This window comes from Anas platyrhynchos, chromosome 2, assembly GCF_047663525.1.
Source record: "Anas platyrhynchos isolate ZD024472 breed Pekin duck chromosome 2, IASCAAS_PekinDuck_T2T, whole genome shotgun sequence".
NCBI classification, from domain to species: Eukaryota; Metazoa; Chordata; class Aves; order Anseriformes; family Anatidae; genus Anas; species Anas platyrhynchos.
Window position 1 is genome coordinate 7,641,316 of NC_092588.1, and position 20,390 is coordinate 7,661,705.

Consider the following 20,390-nt stretch of genomic DNA (forward strand, 5'->3'; position numbering starts at 1 on the left):
TTGCAAAGCCCTTTGTCTGTTGTTTACAAGAAGTCAAAACCTTCATTTTTGTTCACACCAATTAACACTTGCTTCCTGGAGTCACAGTACTGAGACCAAGTCCATAATGAATAATGACAGCCTGTGTCATGCAGGCAGGCATTGAGCATGTCAGCTGAGCTTCACAGTCTGAAAAAGAAGCATACGTCAACAGTGAAATGTGTTAGTTTTGGGGTCATCCTTTTTATGTTGGTCTCTTACATATGGCATGCATCTTCACGAATGAGTCAAGGCTGAAGTAGTTACAGGGTGTTGGCATGCATTACTTCAAAACCTAATTAAAAGACATTAAGTGTTCTTCACATCCAGCATGATCATTGCATTGGATCATGCTACGTCTCGAAGCATGAGGAGAGCACAACCTTGGGTGATTTACATGCCAGGTCTTGTACTGGTCTCTGTTTCAGCTTCCTTACCACCCATTAATTTATGTCCATGCCAGATGAAGATGAATGTCATCTGAGAGAGTTCTGGGTGTTATCTGGGGATGTATAAGAACAGAGTTATCAGTGGCTGCTTTTGAGATGACTTGCAACCTGGCTTTATCAACATCCTCTGTCTTATTAGGCAGCTTCATGTGAAGAACAGGGGTAGGTGTCTTGTTTTGCTATGCCCTCTAACATGGCAATCTTTCCTCATCATGGGACCCAAAAGCTTCACTGACAGAAGCTTCTGGTGACCCAAAGCTTCACTGACAAAACCTAGGATGAACATTAGACCCTGTTGGCACCATATGAATTTCAGGCTCTGCTGAAGAAATTCCCATCAGCTTCAGTTGCTCCTGAGCTGCTCAAGTCATGACTGCATTTGGGTCCAGAGGCCTTCACATCTGACTGCAGTATTTTGTCCATGGTTCCTATTTAAATTTGCTGCCTGTGGCTGTATTATTTTTAATTACAGTGAGTCCATCACTCCTCATCAGTCTTGCTGTGGCTTTTCAAAGAAGGAGCAGCAAGCAGAAAGATGACATCACATCCTGCTGAGTTGAACTCAACTGAACTGGCTTGAAATCAATTTGCTTGCAACACAGTTTGACATTTTAACAAAACACTGGTAAATAACTATCATTTCACTTTTATTGTGCTGAGAATAGGAATACAGAGGGCAGAAAATGACATCTTCATTGCACCTGGAGAGTTGGGACAGTGGGAAGGAGGCAATCCATAAGTTGATTTTGATTTTGCATTTAAATGCCACTTTTTTCCCACTAGGGATGCTGAATGCCTTTAATTAAAGAAGTGTGCTTTTAATTTACATCTTGGCTTTCTGAAAAAATTGGTTAGAGAAATGAAAGGAAAGAAGCATGGTCTAGTCGCAGGTCTCACCAGGCTGTGTGTCAATAGCGATCTCCAGGATAGCATTTTTATTTCTGTAAGATAGACCTCTTCCTTTGTTATACAACTTCCTTGGTAATTACACATAATGACTGCAGTTTTACATAATGGCAACACTTATATATAATAACTGCATGGGCCACGACAGCTTAACTTCTACTGTATTGGTCTTTTAGCTTTCAATTATATAATATTTAAGGAAAGAAAGAGAAGACAATGCACACATCAGTGAAGAGCTAGCATTAAGGCATGTCTTTACTCTTAAATAGAAATAGTGTGAACCTGTTAGAAGAACAGGAATTAAATTGTCTCCAAATTACTTTAAAAAGCCAGACCTCAAGCAGTGGGAGCCACTTTTGAAGATCAGCTGTACCTTGTTTTGTGAGAAGCACCAGAGTTGGAGTACAGAGAGGGGAGCCCCAGCTCCAGGACTTGTCCAGCTCACGTTCACTTGTGTGAGTTAGTTCTCTTTGAAAATAACACCTTGGCTTTATAGTTAAGGAATAGGTAGCCATCTTAGAAAAGTAAGCGATGAGCTAAAAGATGTAAGGGTGAAAGAAGGGTGCAAAACTGCTCACCTGTGCTTCTAGCCTGGATGGACATTTCATGGGGCCTTCCATTTTAGAGGTCAGTGAATGACCTTTCTCAACTCAAGCAGGGTCAGCAGTTCTACAAGTGCAAAGGAATATAAAAAAAGTAGTTAGGTAATTCACTGATTCTGCAGTATTGTGTCCATGGTCTTTTTATGTCTGATGTCCACAGCTGCACTTTTTTATTTTATTGGAACAATTTTTCAGTTCCCTAGAAAGTGCAGAAAAGACAGTGCAAAAAGGTTGGCACATTCAAGGAAACAGGAGAAAATGGATTGCTCCTGAGAAAATGGATAGCACTGCTAGTATCAAGCAAAGGAGATCCCAGTCTTGATGGATTCTAAAAACCCTGCAAAAGGTGGGAAGGGTTTTCTATCAAGCCCTTAGAAATCACACACACACCAAATCTCTTGCCAAGGCTTAGATTAACTTCTCAAGTATACTCTTTTTGGATGTGCAAACACCAGTTTGTGAAAGAATACAACTGATCAGGCACACCTGGCCTCATTAGACAGTGCCTGACTCAGGCCTTGATGAAGGCTATCAAGACCATCTGTAAGAAATGTGTCTTATAGCTTGAAAAATGAGAAATCTCTGAAAATGTGGTAGCTTAATTGCATGGCTTCTTGCCCCTCAGGCAGCTGAGACCCTGTAGCAGGAATAAGAGTGTATGTGCCAGCATCCCAGAAGTGTGAGGAAATATGGGGAAGGAAGAGGGGCCTTTTATTCTACATGATGCTTCCCTCATAGACACTCCCTTACTTGTTGAATACTGCTAAGTCTCTGCTGCTTACTTTGGTCTACTTTGGCCGTTGCTTACATTGCAACATAAAGCATGAGAAGCTTTCTGGAGGGACCTTCCCCATCCTGGTATCAGGCACTATTAACTACAGGGTAAACAGATGTTTGTCTGAATTTTCCCTCAGTCCCACTGTGAGGACATACTTGTTTGATGGAAAGATGCACTTTTTCTCCCTTAGCTTTGCCCTCCTGTTTACCATCATGGCTTTTGCTGAGCCTGGCAAGGGTTGGTTAATCTCCCTTTTGGGAAGCAGTACATCTGCCCAGCCTGCTGCAGACAGACCCATGCTTCTTGCACTTGTGTTTGAAGCTGCCAGGACATTAGAAAGGACTGCTCCAAGGGCTGTGCCCTCCTCCAGGCAGGGCTGTGCCCTTGCAGTGGGTACAGCTCCCTTGGGCTGGAGCTGGTGGTGGCCCAGAAGTCTGGGAGAAAAGGCCCTCATCAGTTCTTCTGAGCCTTAACATTTGTTGTGTGAGGGCTTTCACGAATTCCATTAAGGTGAAGTAAACTGAGTTTGTTATGCATATTAATTATGTATAATTAGTCTAATATAGTGCCTAATGAGGATATATGGACCCTTTTTACTGGGAATTAAGCAAAAACTCAAGAGCTTACTGACTGAAGAGACAGACAGCGTATGTGGGAGGGAGGGCAGGAAAGCTCTGAGATATACTCCAATCATCTATCTGTAAAAAAATTTAATTTTATATGGATTTTCACCTCTCTTCATTCACATCTGATTCCTACCAGAAAAATTAAGACTTCTTGTTAAGACTTCTGTTTCTGTAGACACTGAAGTCCTTCATCAATAGATTTTCATCTGCTTGCCAATGTGAGTGTTGCATGATCCATACAGCAAAACTTGTAGCCCTTCCCAGTGCTCCTGTTTCTATGACTAGGACTAGTCCACACACAGTTATTGACATCTCTCTTGCACAGGAACCACAACACTGGAAGCCAACCTCTCCTTCCTGGCTGCCCACTGCCCTTAAAAACTGATAAAGAGTTTTGAAATTCCCCATTCTTCTGCTACGATCCTTTGTGAATAGGGAAAGATGGCAGCCTGCAAGAAATAGTGACAATTTTCTCTGTATCAGTAATGTAAATTCATTCTCTGATGAGTTCACTCTGAAATCAAGTTTTTTCCATCGGAAACTGAGACACTTTATAAGATCCAGATCAAGTTTGGGTCTCTCTGCTCTACGTCATTCTTCAACTTGGTTCCAACAAGTTCTACATTTTTAGGCAACACCACGTATTCTCATACCACATCCCAAGGCTCATAACACCCCTCATGATTCTTGTTACAAAAATAATTTTCTGATTTGCTGCAAAACATAAGTTTGAACTCCATAAATCTTCAAATCAAGCCTCAGTAAGGTCATAGAGCACCATATGAGACCCAAATGAGATGCAGAGGAGAGGAGCACCAACTGCTATGTACTGTTAATATACTCAACCCACTCTAGCAGAACCAACCTGAACAGTGTTGACTATTATGTACCACTTGGCTTTGAGGTCAAGGATTACATGAAGAGAGACTGAGACATAAAACTTAGATCTAGTCACTTACAACCCTTGAGGAGAGGCCCATGAAACTGAATGGAGGTTCTTCAGGGAGCCAGAGGTCTTCAGTTTTTAGACAAACAAAATGAAGGCCAAAACAGTGAGGAAAGGGACTTCAGTAAGGAAAAGCTTAGGTACATGCACTAAGCTATGACATTTTCCTTCATGGGATCCCTTAAGATAAGGGACTTCTAATGTATTTGGTTAAAGAATATAAAATAATAATAATTAAAAGTACTGAAGAGTTTTCCAATAGCACTTCAACAGTCATAGAATCATAGAATAGCTCAGGTTGGAAGGGACCTTAAAGATCACCTAGCTCCAACCCCCCTGCCATTGGCAGGGATGCCACCCACTAGATCAGGTTGCCCAAAGCCCCATCCAGCCTGGCCTTGAACATCTTCAGTAATGGGACATCCACAGCTTCTCTGGGCACCTGTTCTAGTGTCTCACCACCCTCTGAGTGAAGAATTTCCTCCTAACTTTGAATCTAAACCTCCCCTCTTTTAGGTAAAAACCACTCCCCCTTGTCCTGTCATTATCTTCCCAAACAAAAAGTTGCTCTCCATCTTTTTTATAAGCCCCCTTTAAGCATTGAAAAGCTGCAATGAGGTCACCCTGGAGCCTTCTCTTCTGTAGGCTAAACAACCCTACTGCTCTCAGCCTTTCTTTGTAGGAGAGGTGTTCCAGCCCTCTGATCATTTTCATGGCCCTCCCCTGGACCCTTTGAAAATACTTCCTGCTTAAAAACAAAATATCTGAAGTAATTCATTTAGAAGCCATCTTCTTTTGGCAGCAGGCTGCATCATTAGCTCTCAGATTGCAATAACCCAAATAAAAGAGTTCATTGCTCATATAAACAGAAATATAAGGAAGTGGATACTTGAATATGAATATAAAAGGTGCAGCAAAGATAGCCTGAGAGCAAAAAAATGGACTGGCTGATTTTGCATTTCTACTTGGAAACTATAAGTGTAATGAACACATGGCAAACTGCAGGTGGCAGAGGTTTGTTTTTCAGTCCTGCCTTTCTACGTGGCTGACAGGAGATCAGTCGGTGCTGACAGCCTTGTGCTCTGTTTGGCTACTATTCACCACATGGAGAGAAGGGCACTTTCCCCATTAACATCAGCTAGTATGGTGTAAACTCTCACTTCATGTGAAGCTATCCTTTGTACCATCGCATTCACACTGAAAATGTATCCATCACTGGGTGAGGGCAATGGGAAAGAGCAAATTCTGTAGGATGAAAGAATAGAGGCCAGAGGAGGGAAGGAGAGATGTTGCTTTGCTTTGGCCTGTGAAGTCTTGTGAAGGGACAAACCTGTCTGGCCTACCAAAAACTTTTGTTGCTCTATTGATGAATGTACCTTTCTCCTCTGGGAGGGTCTATGATATACTCATTCTGCTTCTATAAAGACAAGGCTTGTTTCTCTTCTGCTCTGAGAAACCTCGTCACTCCAGGATTAACTCCGCTGCCTCACTGCTGTGAACATCCAGGCAACCCTGGGGACTGGGGGGATCCAGAGCTTTTTTGAGAGGATGCTTTGTGTTTGTCACCCTCAGCAATGACAGAGAATCAATGCTGTCTGATTCAATGTAGCTGTATTTACCATATTCTGGTTCTCATACCCCAGGTTACCAAATAATTCACTACGTTGTTATGAAGCATGTAGCGTGCTCTTGATCTTTGTCAGTTCATATGGCATTGATGCTTTGGGTGAAAGGGAACTCCTCCACCATATCTTCACTATGCCATTTTACCACCAACCACTGGCTGTTACAGCATATTCCTACAAGAGGAAAGAGCACGTTTGCTACCTTTTCCACCTGTGCGAAATCTTGCAAAAAGGCTCCAAAGCCTTCTTGTTACAGCTTAACTTCCATGGTGTTTACAGCAATGTGAATTCGTTCATCTCCATGTTTCAGGGTGCCTAGACTATAATTTTATTTCCTGGAAGGATTCTGTCAAATTACTTGCAAATCTTTTCCCAGAGAAGGCAGAGAAAGGGATAAAATAGGAACAGCTAGCCTTCCAATAACCCAGCAACCCATCAGCAGTATAGAATCTGGACTACAGTCAGTTATCAGCAATGAATGGAAAAAAATTGCATCTGGTCTACTTTTTATTTAAGTTATAGATTAGGGGTTTTTTTTGCATTTTACCTCAACTCACACAATAATTCAATCATTATTTTGATTTCAGGGAGCCCTGGTAAAAGTTTCTAACATTTAATTTCTGGTACTAACTTTAAAAATTAAATCAATAAAGCTTTGTTCAACAACAAACTTTTAAATGCAGGCATAACTGTAAACCTGGGAACAGTCTAATTGACTTCAAAGGAACTAAAAGGTGCTTAAACACCTTGCTGAATTAATAACTAATTGCATTATAACTTCAGGAATAAACTTAGTTTCATTTGCAAGTTCAGTATAATTTATTCAAACTTTCAATTACAGATGGAATGCTCAGATCTGTATGAATAAACTCAGTGGCATATCTGAAATTGCAAATTAAAGCTTGCATGAGGAAAGGAAAACTAGCTCTAGATAACAGGAAGAAACTACCCTAATATGATTTCAAAAGTTCATCCACAAAATTGATGCTGCTGCCTTTATTCTTGCAAGCTGAAAGATTATAAGAACTGACAGTATAAAATTACAAAGATAGGAGGAATGAATGAACTCCTGGAAAGGAATGAAGGGTCTATTCAGACAACAGTTTCTTTAGCTTTTTCTGTTGAAAAGGTTTCTGTTACTTCTCATATACAGAAAATTCTCTGTTTTTTGTTTGTTGTTGTTGTTTTTTCTTATGTACAGAGGAAACAACAAAAAAAAGTTTTGATGGTACTTGAGCAGATTTCCAGAAGTAATGCAGTGTGCTACAAATAGAAAATACATTTGTTAACTGAGGGAGACTAACAAGACATTTTTTCTTTACCAAATCCAGATAAAATGTAACCAAATGGCTGAACTTGTCAGGTGATATCCTCTCCTTCTTCACTGTTCCCAGGGACAATGGAAACTTTTCTTCCAGTGCAAACAGTGCAAAAAGCTTTTTTTTTTTTTTTTTTTTTTTTTTTTGGCTCAAATCTTTTTGAAAGATTTCATTATCTTGAAAATACATTGAAAGGGGAAATTTTAATAAAAAACTTTGAACTAAAAAGCTACAATAGGCTTATGCTGTTAATTTAACATGAATACTTAGGGAATTGCCCTGTAATAGTCCTTTGAATAACCATTTGCAGAACCATGTCCTTTGTTCACAAAATAATTCCATACCACACATATCAGGGACCTCTAATGCTCCTTGCATGCTTGTTTTGATAAAGATATATTTAAAATTAGGTAAGGTAATTCAGCTAATTTCACCTGGCTCATAAGCACAGGGCAGTAAGGCTTGGGCTAATTCAATCATTTTGATGAGTTTACATCCAATATGAATATGGTTTATAAGAAAGAGTAAAGCTGAGTTTCTAACCACTATGTTGACTAAAACTCCCCACATTATTAATCACTGTTGCAAATACACCACATCCTTCCTGTGCTGTTGCAGTCACCTGCTGTCTGAATGCGGTTATCAAAGTTATGTGTTATTATGATGTATGGCGCGGTAAGCTGGGAGAAGATTTTCCACATAAATCAAAATAGCTTGAGTTTTGCAAGTTCGCCTAATTTACATCAGGGTCCTGACCTGCCAGAAATAAAATGATAAAAACATCTTTTCAGCTTTTTCAGTTATTTTAAATGTTGCCATAAGCAACTAGAGAAAATTGCTTTTCCATTACTGAAGACAAAGCATGTGGACTGCTGACTGTGGGTGGCAGAAGGCATTTGGAGAAGGGGCAAAAGTCACTTCCAGCATCACCACTTTGTCCTGAACAGAACCTATCTTGGTTGCTCACGAAAATCAGATAAGAGAGGCCTATCAGGCATCTCCTGTCACTGTGGGATCTCTTTGTGAAGTTTCTTGTCTTGTTTTTTAACTATCTCACCTGCTGCAGACTACCTTATATATGTTTCTTTCCTGCAGAATAGGATCCCAGTGTTTTTGCTCAGATGAGATAGGTTGCTGCCAGCTGAATAAAAAGCAGGTCTATTATCAGGTGGCATTGATGGAGTTGATAGTGTCTGTGGTGTAGCAACTTCTCTTCCTTCTCTCTCAGAGGCAAGTACATTACAGTACAAGACTTAACAAACAAGTGATCTAGTTATAGTATTTATAGGGCTCTGATTAAGCTAGGTTTCTCATGAAGGAACTTGAATCACAACACTACAAGGAAGGAAACCCCCTAGGCAGCGGAGAGGCACTATGGCACAGAGAGTAAATCATCCTGCATGTCTGCAGCACTGCCTTCAGCTCCCTGAGTCACTCTGAAGCACCCCTGTGTTGGGTGGCATGGGACAGGTAGGGCTAGGAGGCAGGTTTGTGTTCTAGTACACCCTGCCACTCATCCTGTGTTCCAGTTATGCTGGCTGGTCCTGGCCACAGAGCTCTACACCTCCTGTCTGCTTTTGTTTCTTTCTTCATACAACCAGGGCATGAGTTTAAATAAACCTGTTTTTCACCCTGTATTGGGCTTACTTGGCAAGGCTTTGGCAGTGGGGATCTGCAGGGGTGGCCTCTGTGAGCAGAGACCAGCAACTACTCCATGTCAGATCAGAGCCAGCTCCAGCTGCTCCAAAGGGACCCACCACTGGCCAAGAGCAGATTTAAGAAAGGGGAGAAAAAAAAAAAAAAAACTAGACCACAACAGCTGGGAGAGAGAGCAGTGAGAAAACAGAGAGAAACATCCCTGCAGCCCCCAGGTGAGTGCAGCAGGAGGGCAGGAGGTGCTCCAGGCACGCAGCAGCAGTTCCCCTGTGGCCTGTGGAGAGGCCCCTGGTGGAGCAGGCTGTCCCCCTGCAGCCCATGGGTCCCACATGGAGCAGATCTCCATGCTGCAGCCCGTGGAGGAGCCCCCGGTGGAGCAGGTGGATGTGGCCTGGAGGAGGCTGCGGCCCATGGAGAGTCCCTGCAGGAGCAGGCCCTGGGCCGGAGCAGCAGCCCGTGGAGAGGAGCCCATGCAGGAGCAGGGGGTCTCTGCCGCTCAGGGGGAGGAAATAGAAGAGGGTGGTTGGGGGTGTTTTTAGTTTGCTGTTAGTTACTCACTGCTCTCGTCTGCTAGTAATAGGCAATACATTATATTAATCTCCCAATATTGAGTCTGTTTTGCCCGTGACAGTAACCAGTGAATGATTTCCTTATCCTTATCTCAAACCTTGAGCCCTTTTTCATTCTATTTTCTCCCCCTCTTCCTGTGAGGATGGGGAGTGAGAGAGGTGTGGTGGTGTTTAGCTGGCCATCAGCATGACACCACCACAGTCCCTTTTGCTCCAGCATGGGGACCCTCCCAAGGTGGAGCAATGGAGCTTAAAGGTATAACTAAACTGAGTTCCTGGGAGGGCTGCAGACAGAGACTGAAAAATGAATCAGTAGCAATTATTTAACACCCATTGCAATCTGCAGGGACCTAGATATTGCCTGAGGATCTGGGCTGTACTGATGCACAGAGAGGAGAAGTCTGGGAGAAATGAAGACTGTCAGACAGGTCTACTTACTCAGATACCAGTATCTACCTGAAGGGACATTGCATTGCCTTGACAATACAGCTCCCAGTTCTCCCATGTAATTCCTGTCAGATCTCAGAGAACCTGGGCAAACGACAAAAGAGATACATTAAGGATGCAACCATACTCATGAGGTAAAGGAAAGAAGAAAGTGGCATGTGGATAAACCCAGGCAGTGTACCATGAGTCCTTCTATTGGAGAATGTACTTGCAAGGCTTGTTAGGAGCTCTCTGTTTAAAAACCAGCCTGTTTCCCCTGAACATCATTAACCTCATAAATCTTGGTCCATATTTCTAAGTCTGGGCCCTGAACCATTCCTGACACCCTACAGATGGTATGCCAAAAGTTTCCATTTCAGGCCTGTTGCATGGGCAGCACTGGTGTTTCTTCTATTGCAAAACAAACTGGTAAGACCTGATACTGAGGCCTGAAGATATAAGTTAAAGGCTGTTTTGAGAGAGCTGCTGAGGCCTTCAGCCTCTGTAAAAACTCTGTCGAGTACCAAATAGGGGTCAGAGGTCTTAAGTACATGGCAGAATAGGGGGAGAGGCTCAGCAGAGAGACCAAATGTCAAATCATGTTTTCAGCTCCAGAGCTCAGTGAGCCCACTGACAAATTTGCAGGCCCACCATCAAATCTTAATCTCTCCTTGAGGAACTTGAAATTATTTTCCTCCCGTTTTTTTGATTTTTTTTTTTTTAATCCACAGTTGTCTTTCATTAAATATCTGAAAAAAAAAAAAAAAGTTTAGGACTATTCCTAGTTTCTGAAAATATCGTTCTATTAAACAACAAAAATATTTAGAAGGGAACAAAAATATTCTGCAAATATCCTTTGGAAACAAAGCTATGCAATATGTTTTATGTATTTCTTTCAAAAAGAATGGAATGAAAAGTGTGGATGGACTTTTAACTCCCTTCAGGACTCAGACATGCTGGTGAAGCAGTATGTGAAACCTATTCAGTTGCATATCTATGGATAAATGGAAGACTTAAGTTTCTGAGGCTTCTTTTTCTTAACACTAAATTCCATTTCACAAGTCATACGTACATGCATCTCTGAAGTATTACCCGAAAAATCCTCTTAACGCTTACAACAGCTTTCATCTCTCTGCTTTCTGCAAGGACTAATCCATACCTAGAGAAACAAGGGACCTTTTGTTCAGCTCCAATCTTAGCACATTTTTTGTTAAATTTTTCCTCTGTAGGAGCAGAGCAGTGTAAGGGATAATATGGACCCAGAGAACCAAATACAAAGGCAGGCTTAACCTGAATGCAAGAATCTGAATTTCTCTCAACTCTAAGGAGAACTGGATAGACACAAGGGTATTTTCTACCAGCAGCCGATACAGATCTTTATATGATAATTAGTTGTGTCTCTGATTACATGTTTTGGCTGGCCCTAGAACCACAATGATGGAACAAATTCAATCCTGAGTAATAGTGCTGTCTAAGCTACATCCATTCCAGTAAACTGAATATTTTCAGGACCAATCTCTGGTACTGATGTGAGCTGGAATGGGTTGACTCCTAAGTGGACTCCTGGACTCCTTTCACCTTAAGAACACTGTGCACTTGTATCCACAGCACCTCCCGGTACCATTTCCTAGCCCTACTGAATGCCACATTGGTGCCACAGGACTAAACCATACAGAGACAACTCTAAAAAGCTCAGGAGAACAAATGTCAAAATGCAGCATCACAAGATACTCTTGAACCAGTGTCATTTATTACATAGACAGTGTGCACATCCCTGGGAAAAGCACTGAGAAAAAAACTCCCACTTGTTCATGCACGACACAGATTTATTGTGCAAGGCCGGGCAGCATTGCTCATGGACTGTTTTCGCCCTTCTCACTGCTGTTTCTTTCAGTGCAACATGTCTTATCTCGCAGGAACCATGACTCTGACTCCTGTTAAGGATAAAGTCAGCCAGGAAAGCTTGAGGAGAGTGTGGTGCTGTTGGTATTCAGATTAAAACACGTAAATTATGTATTCCTACAAAAGGATTTTTGGTGCATGTTTCCTGTAAGCTTCAACACCCCTCCAGACAAATGGGGATTTTCAACGGCTCATTTAATAGCATGTATAATTCACTGGTGAGTTACACACTGCCCCATCTGTGCCAGCCCACAGAGCATTAGGGATGGGATAGGCTTCTGCTACAGAGCCTGACTCACAGCACAACCTCATTCATCTCCTTCCCTAGCTCTCTGGTTCAGACGCTTTCCCTGCCAGCCAGCACAGCAGCTTGCACACATGCAACTATTAAAACCAGAATAAACTGGGTATTTCCTTCTTATTATAACTTTTCTGCACATGTTTGTCTTTGTTTTGTTATGGCTGATTTCTGTTGTAGATCCAGGATCTTTTAGTGGTTGGTGTTGAAAAATCAGCTAGCACCGTCCCCAAAAGAGCTGTCCATCCCTAGGTGTGGAAATGCTTTTCTATCATCTTCAAAACTCTCAGATACTTCATCTGCCTCATTCATGGTTGTCCTCTTCCTTCCACTTTGAAATACAACTGGAATACTCCCTGCTTGGGGATGTCTCTTTGTTCCTTTTTCATGTGCTAACTCCTGCAGTGGTGCCCTGAGCCCAACCAAGCTTCTTGCTGAAATCACAAGATAAATAATACATATTTTACCATCTTAGGCTTTAGTCCTTTGGTCTTTGTGACAGATTATATATTCAACCCTGGTTTGGATATGCCAACATTTTAAAATTAATAAAACTTTGGGGAGGAAATGGCTTTGTGCATACTGTATGTGTCATGGTCTCATAGATCAAAGTAACTTATTTTTATTAAAGTTTAACCTTGCCTTAAATATGTCTGGAGTAACGTCTGTCTCAGAAGCATGTATTATTTCCTTACAGTAATGGCAGGAAAGTGGGTTATTTTTCCAGGTACAAAGCAAATGATACCATAACACTCTAAGCCCTTACACAGGGACACTGATCATTCTTTCCTTTCAAGTCACTCCCTGTTGGCTTTGACCTCCTCAAGTGTCTCCTTTTTCTGACACTTCTCCCTGCTGCCAAGTGGAGAAATGTTGGATTAAATCTGACCTCAATGATTCATCCAAGGCCATACAATGAGTAGGTGTCTTTGTGAAGAACTGGAGATGAGGTTGAGACACATCTCTGTCGCAGCCAGATGGGTGCAGCTCTCCTCCTACATTCTCTGTGGCTGACCAGCAGCAAACTTTGGTCCAATGCAAGTCACCAAAATCTCTCACACACATGTGCACTCCTTTACCATTATTCCCATTCACCGGCTTGCTATGGCTTCCTTCAGGCTAATGTAGATGTGGAACCAAAAAGTGCAAACTAGAGCAGCAGAAAAAAATTCCTGTTGTTCAGATCCTGGCAAATGATGGATGACTTCAAAGTGCAGTTGCAGTTGCAAAGGCTAGGGGCAAGGTAAGGATGGTAAAGTCCTTGAATGCATTTTCTATGATTTTCTTTCCTCCTTTGTTGCCTGATAAAAGATCAAAAAGGAAGGCTAGACCTTCCCTCTGCTCTTTTTCTACAGGGTTCTCTTCCAAAATAATACTTGTTTAAAGCTTTGTTTGGTTTTAGTGATATATACATTGTATTTGTCCAAAACGGAAAAAAAAAAGAAAAAAAGAAAAAAAAAAAGATCAGAAATACAGTTAGATGTTAACACTGACAGTATAGGAATAGGGAAGGCAGTGATTAAAAAACAAAACAAAACAAAACAAAAAACAAAACAAACAAACAAACAAACAAACAAAACAGTAAATGTTTGATACCCATGTCAGACTGCAGACCACTGCAAGATTCTGCCCAAGTTAATAATGCAGAAGTTACATAGCCACAGAGACTGAAGCAATTTTGGCTTCAAGAGGAGATTTGAAACATTCCAAAAAGAGATTAGCTCACCTACAAGATGTGGTTTGAAAAAAATAATAATTTATCACGCATCAGAGATAAAACAAAACCTTATGCTTTTGGCCAAGGAATCTAATAACCAGCAGGTCTGGAGAAAGTGGGAGGGTAAAATAGCACTGTGGTGGGTGGCTTACTGTATCTGTGAATGTATTGATCTGGCACTTTGGATGTCTTTCAGCCATTGTAGGAAAATGTGATTCATCACTGGGAAGCAGAGTGACACTTCAATCTAAGAAACTTTAAAAAGCAAGATTTGAAAGCCTTCATTAAAAAAAAATAAAATAATAAAATGACAGGGATGGGTGGTGGGGAGGTTCCTAAGAAAACTTTGTAAGAGATTTTGCTTTCTAATGTAAGTCTCTATTAAATTAAATGAGCATGAACTTTACAGAGAAATGAGGTATTATATCCTGTGAGATTACATCTACCTGTCATTAAAGCCAATGAAAGAACTTCCATTAATCAAAAAAAAGAGAAATATTTTCATCTAATCACTGAAGGAACCTAAGGACCCATCATCTTTTTCAAGTTTGGTTTAATTCATATACTTTTCTTTTCATCAGTCTTTCTATTACCTGATATGCCTCACAAATACAAAGCAAAATGTTTCTGTAAAAAACCTGGTAAAAATTAAAGGTTTCCAGATTGCTGGAAATACTAGGTTGCAAAATTTAATTTAAATATAACGCTTGCTATTGTGTTTTCCTCATTTTCTCCATAGTTAACTCAGGCACTGCAGATCTACTCAGCAAAAATGCCCACTCTGTTCAGGTGTATCCTAAACAATATCAAGCTGTGCTTCTAGCACAGGGAGTTGTATTACTGGTAGTGCTCAGAAAAGCTAAGATATAACACTTTGTAAAGGATGCTGAGAATGAATGTATATGTCAGATTTTAATCTCAGTCCTCTACTTCTAAATAAAATTTTTGAAAAAGCAATTTGTTTTCTTTTTCTTTTTTAATGTGTATGTGTCTGTGTAAGTGCAGTAAGTGTAGTGGTAAATGCCACAAAAGAGCAAAAAATTAGATGTATGACCACTAACCCACTAACCAAAAACTTAGAAACCTTTTTTTTTTCTTTTTTTTTTTTCTTTCTCATTTACTCAATGCTTTATAAAGTCCCTAAAGAAATTTGGTCCAAATTAAAAACAGCATACTAATTTTTTATTGAGGACTGAGTCCATGTGTGCACGATTGAGGAGGATGAATGAAAAGTGAAGAGGAGAATTTAACCTGAACACTACCTAAACTCTAAGTGCTTGACTTTTCAATCTTAATACTCATTTAGTGTGCTTTTTTTTCATGTGAGAGTTCTTGAGTATTAAACCAATGGTATTAAATGCAGCTTAACACCTAGACTGCAATGCTCTTTTCCTCAAATAACAATAGAAAATGTGAGTCACAGGAAATCACATAAGAAGATCTGTATAGAACAAATCCTGTTAATATAACATTTAACTTTCTCAAATATTGGCATCTGACCTGTGTGTTTGTCATGAACACTGTCCTGGAATTGCTCTGGAGACCTCCAGAAAAAGGCTGTTACAAAAATGAATTTAAACATTTTAGACAGTGAAGAAAGAGGCCACTAATCTCAAATTATGCTAAAGCACACAAAATCAGTGTATTGTTTGTACAGCAGTTTGAACAATGGAGCCTCTGTCTTGTTAATAAGATGCTATTATAATAAAAATAATGAATGGCTTGGTTCCAACAAGCGAGCTTTGCATACACACTGCCTTTCAAAGGTAAAGGTAGAGGAGCAGACACTTTACTACAAGATACTCATAAACCTCATAAACCACTGATGAAGGTGGTTGGACTCTCAGAAGTGGACCTGAGCGGGCAACTCCCTGTAGAAAAAAATGTCTCACTCTTTCCTATCTAGCAAACACAATTTGATGACAGTGTCAAATAAAAGCCAGCTCTGAATCACCACCTCTTTTGTATCTACTGGTTTTTCAATAGAAATGTTGTAAAGTTTGGCTTTTTTTTCCTCCTCTTCTAAGGCTATTCCAGACCTGTTCAGTGCAGTAACTGAGCAGCTCTGATTCTGAATTACTCAGCTCAGCAGCTGGGAGCATGTTTGGCATTTGTATAGATTTATGTCATATTCCTTTCAAGTAAAACCACAGGAATGTAGGCATGAGGATGATAGAAGGAAAAAAAAAATAAGGCAAGAAAATAAATAAATAAATAAATAAAAAGCTGTCCAGGAGCTGTTATTAGACTGTAACTTGCCAAGCTGCTGTGGAAGAAACACAACACATTGACTCTTTGGGGATATCACCTTTCAGCCTTCCACCCTCTCCTGAAGTGCTTGTACTAATAGGCATTAGCTTGTGGAGATGAGTGAAACAGCTAACATCCACCTGTGACTTGCCCAGGCCTTCCAATATACTTTCAAGTCAAAGCCAGTAGCTATTGCCAAAACTATATTGTCTCCTTCCTGCACCAGTTTTTAAAATGCAATTTAAATACAAGATTTGAAGTAGCTACTGTTTGAGCATACAACAGGGTAAGGGGCAATGGCCTCAAGTTGCAGCAAGGAGATTTAGGTCAGACATTTCTTCATTGAAAGGGTTGTGGAGTACTGGAACAGGTTGCCCAGGGAAATAGTTGAGTCACCATCCTTGGAGGTATTTAAAAGAGTTACGGATTTGGTGCTTAGGGACATGGTTTAGTGGTAGACTTGGCAGTGCTAGGTTAACAGTTGGACTTGAATATCTTAGAGGTCTTTTTCAACCTAAGAGATTCTATGATTCTATGAATACAGAGATCTTTCTGTGGCAGAGAATCATCTCTTTCTGGCTCTCACACTCTTAACTTTGTGGATTAGGAGTATGTAACTGGAGCCCTAGGGTATGGTCACCTAGGGTATGGGTGACCAATGGAGAGTCAAACCTGGTTCAGAACTTCTTTGCACTGGAGAAATGTAGGCAGGAATGACATCTATACCTTTGAAAGGCTGCAAGGGGCAACTTCACCCAAGGAAAGTACTAAGCAAAGCCAAACAAACTTTTTAGAGTAACAATTTGATTGTTTCTTAGGAAGGCAAAGCTATGGCAATGGATTAGAATCACCTCAAAACAAGAAGATGCTTATGTTTTTGAGTCCTCCTCCTTCGAGCAGGAATTTCTGGGTGAAGGACTATGCAGGAAACCAGACCAGAGGACCTTAGTTTTCCATTTTGTCTCCAAAACTACAAATTGTCAACAGTTGTTCTTATCTTAATGTTTCCAGTGAGATTAGTTTGCAGTCGTAGTGCGATGGAGTAACAAATATCCTCATAAAATATACTTAAAAACATCATTCCTAGAGGTCCACCTAACTTGGTATCTACTGAACTATGACCTGGAGTGCAAAAACAGATGCACAGGGAAAACTAAAAACAGGGCAAGTATGTATAAGTCTCACCAAACACTCCTTCAGCCTTTGGATATCTCAAGGAGACTAAACTTAGTGTGGTTTGTTACCAAAGGATCTCTCTTCCATGTTCTTCCCATGTCTCCGCTTAAACCCATCTAAACTTTTTGCATCTTGCACGATCCTTTGCACAGGTCTACTACCCATGGTAGACAAAACCTGCATCCTTGTTTTGAACAGCTCTTAAAGCCTTTTAATGTCCTTTAGGACTTCTAATAGAAATCTATCTGAAATTACCATATCAACTAGAAGCATTTCCATCAGGTCCCCAACTGTCATCATAAGCAGAAACTACTTACCAGGACCCTAATGCAACTGTGTCTTGATGTCATGTTATCTCACCCTATGTTCCAAGCTGTTTTCCTCACGGTGACAGTTTTTCACATTTTACTTTAGAGCAGGAGATGGGGGGTGGGAATTGTGTCCTCTTGTAACTGGGATCATGTACTTCATTGAATACTGTTTATGGAGTATATGGAGAATTTCTCTCTCTCCTTTTCACCTGTTATGCTTACAGTCAGCATACTTCAGTCTGTAGGAGAAAACTGAAAGAGACAGTTTCTTACCATGAAAGTGACTCCCGAGCAATCTGGGTTGTGGTTAAACTGCCTCCCACACACTAATGAGCAGCAAATCAAAGAAAACAAGCAAAACTTTTCCCTAAAAATGTAGACAGAAGACAAGCTATAATGCTGCCAAGCACAGGACTGTAGAGCTGGACCAGACTGGATGTAACCTTATTGATGTGTATGGAGAGTCCGGCATTCCTGGTATGAAACTAATAGTCAAATGTAGGTTTATCTGCTGTCCTTCTCTGCATTTTCTGCAGTTTTCACACTAATCTTAGTTTGTCGTAGAGTGACTCTATCTCTGACACATGCACTGTAATATCCTTTTGAAAACCATAATTAAGCTGCTCATTTACTTTGTCAAGTTCTTCTGCTGGTCTTGATACCCGTCTGCCATGACACACAAGGGGTGCAAACCAAGCAGTGTGGCTAACTCACTTCCCTCATTGTGTGCCCTGACTGAGCATGAGAAAACCATAAAGCAGGAGACCATCAGGAAGGAAGTTGTGAAGAAACCTTCTGTGCTTGATCTGAAATGCCTCTGGTAACTAGCAAGGGGAGCTGAAGAGGAAAGAAGTCTTTCTGCTGGCCTCCCACCCCCTGAGAAAGGCTTCAGCCAGAAGACTGACAGCCAGCATGGCTATTAGGTAGCTGTCAGTCCTTGTGAGTGACTTGACAGGTTGGGGAGGCCTGTCTTCAAAACTGACGGCTTCTGAAGGCACAACATGTTGAAGGAGATAAAACACTGCAGGGAGCAGCTGAAAGGCATTTGCAGGCTCTCCAAACAGCATGACAGCACCTAGTCCCCCCCAGCAGTAGAGCTGGCTGCAGTTTCTATCACTAAGTGACTTAATGGCTGAAGAAACTGTGGCTTCCAGCTCACTTTGAGGCTGGCACAAAGGCAGCATGGTGTGGGCATATGCAGAAATGTCCATACACTGTCAACCTACAAGAAGTCCAATGCAAACCCATAAGAAGTCCCAAACAGCAATCCTTTACGGCTGCATTTGCATATTGTCCAGTGTCAGGAAGCTCCAACAGCCCCATGGCAGGACCCAGCTGAGCCCAGCCCCAAGCTGGCGGCACCTCGGGGAAAACAGATTTCCGAAAGGGCAGAGCGGGCACAGGCCGAGGAGGAGGCCCAGGGCGAGGGAGAAGCAGCAGAGGGCCCAGGCCCCAGCAGGAGGAGGGCAGGAGGGGCTCCAGGCCCACAGGCAGCAGGGATTCCCCGGCAGCCCTGCAAAGCCCCCGCTGGAGCAGATCTCCACCCTGCAGGGAGGGCCCACGCCGCAGCAGAGGAACATTTCCTGAGGGAGCTGCAGCCGTGGGGAGCCCCTGTGGGAACAGGGTGTTTCTGAAGGGCTGTAGCCTGGGGCAGGGCCCCTGCTGGAACAGGGCCATGGGTGAGGAGGAAGGGGCTTCTGAGAGGGGCTGGGGGGACTGCGTGCAGCCCCGTCCCATCCCGTCCCGCCCCGTCCCATCCCATCCCATCCCATCCCATCCCATCCCATCCCATCCCATCCCATCCCATCCCATCCCATCCCATCCCATCCCATCCCATCCCATCCCATCCCCTGTGTTGCTGGGGAAGAGGGGTCAGGATGAAAGAGAAACATTGAACATTCAGGAGTTGGACTCAATGATCTTTGCGAGTCCCTTCCAACTTGGATATTCTATGATTCTATGAAGAAAAGTGGATGTGCTTAAATTGTTTTTGTTTCTCACTATCCAAACCTATCTTAACTGACAATTATATATAAATTACTGTACCCCAAATCCAGTCTGCTTTGCCCTTGATGGTAATTGTTAAGTGATCTTCCTGTCTTTATTTTGACCCATGACTTTTTGTATCCTGTTTTCTCCCCTGTCCTTTTGAGGAGTGCTGGGTGAAAAAATGGCTGAGGGGAAGTTTGGCACTTAACCAAGGTTAACCCACCACAAGCCCATAGGTTTTAGTGAACTTTTTCAAAGTCCATGAAAGATAATAGCATCCCCAAAAGACCTCTCCAACTCAGGACCTTGCACAGATTAGGAAAGTCAACACTTAAGTCACTGAAGTCAGCAAAGTCACATTTGATTGACCAAAATATGCATTCTAAATCATCCCCCTAGTTTTTATCTTCAACAGGAAGCACACAAGAATGAAATGAAAATAAAATGACCAGATTGCTAACAAACTGAAACTGTGACAGGAACAGCTCAGAAAAGATTTACTGAGAAGTCTTTTAGTCTGAAAATAATTGGGTGATGGGTCGGATCAGCAATTTCTAAAAAAGAGGCAAATGAAAGGCTGTGAAAAAAAGTATTTGGGGGTATAATTGCTGGAAAGTAAACATGGAGAAGCTAGTTTTCTAGGTCTTTCCTTTTAATTAGTTTATGGTTTCTTTTTTCATCCACATTTTATGGTCAAAGGTTTTTAGCATAGGAATGATGCAACACTAGTATATTTCCTGTTACCCTTTCTGACCTAAGTAAATAGTTAAAACAGTGTGGTCTTCTGTATTTTTTCAGTTACAAAAAATAGCTGATGGAGACAAATA

The 20,390-nt window shown here is 41.5% G+C and overlaps 1 long non-coding RNA gene across 2 annotated transcripts in view; it reads right to left on the minus strand.

Annotated features, from left to right (window-relative positions):
• Positions 1-354: 354 nt before the first annotated feature.
• The window catches only part of LOC110354063 (uncharacterized), a 40,468-nt gene continuing 20,432 nt past the window's right edge, over positions 355-20,390 (minus strand). The window contains exons 2-4 of one of the 2 annotated variants that reach the window (XR_003495854.3): positions 9,933-10,025; positions 1,952-2,042; positions 355-520 (exon numbers count right to left, since the gene is read on the minus strand). This is a non-coding gene — a long non-coding RNA (uncharacterized lncRNA). The remainder of the gene's footprint in view (positions 521-1,951; positions 2,043-9,932; positions 10,026-20,390) is intronic. The other variant, XR_003495855.3, reaches the window with a different exon arrangement.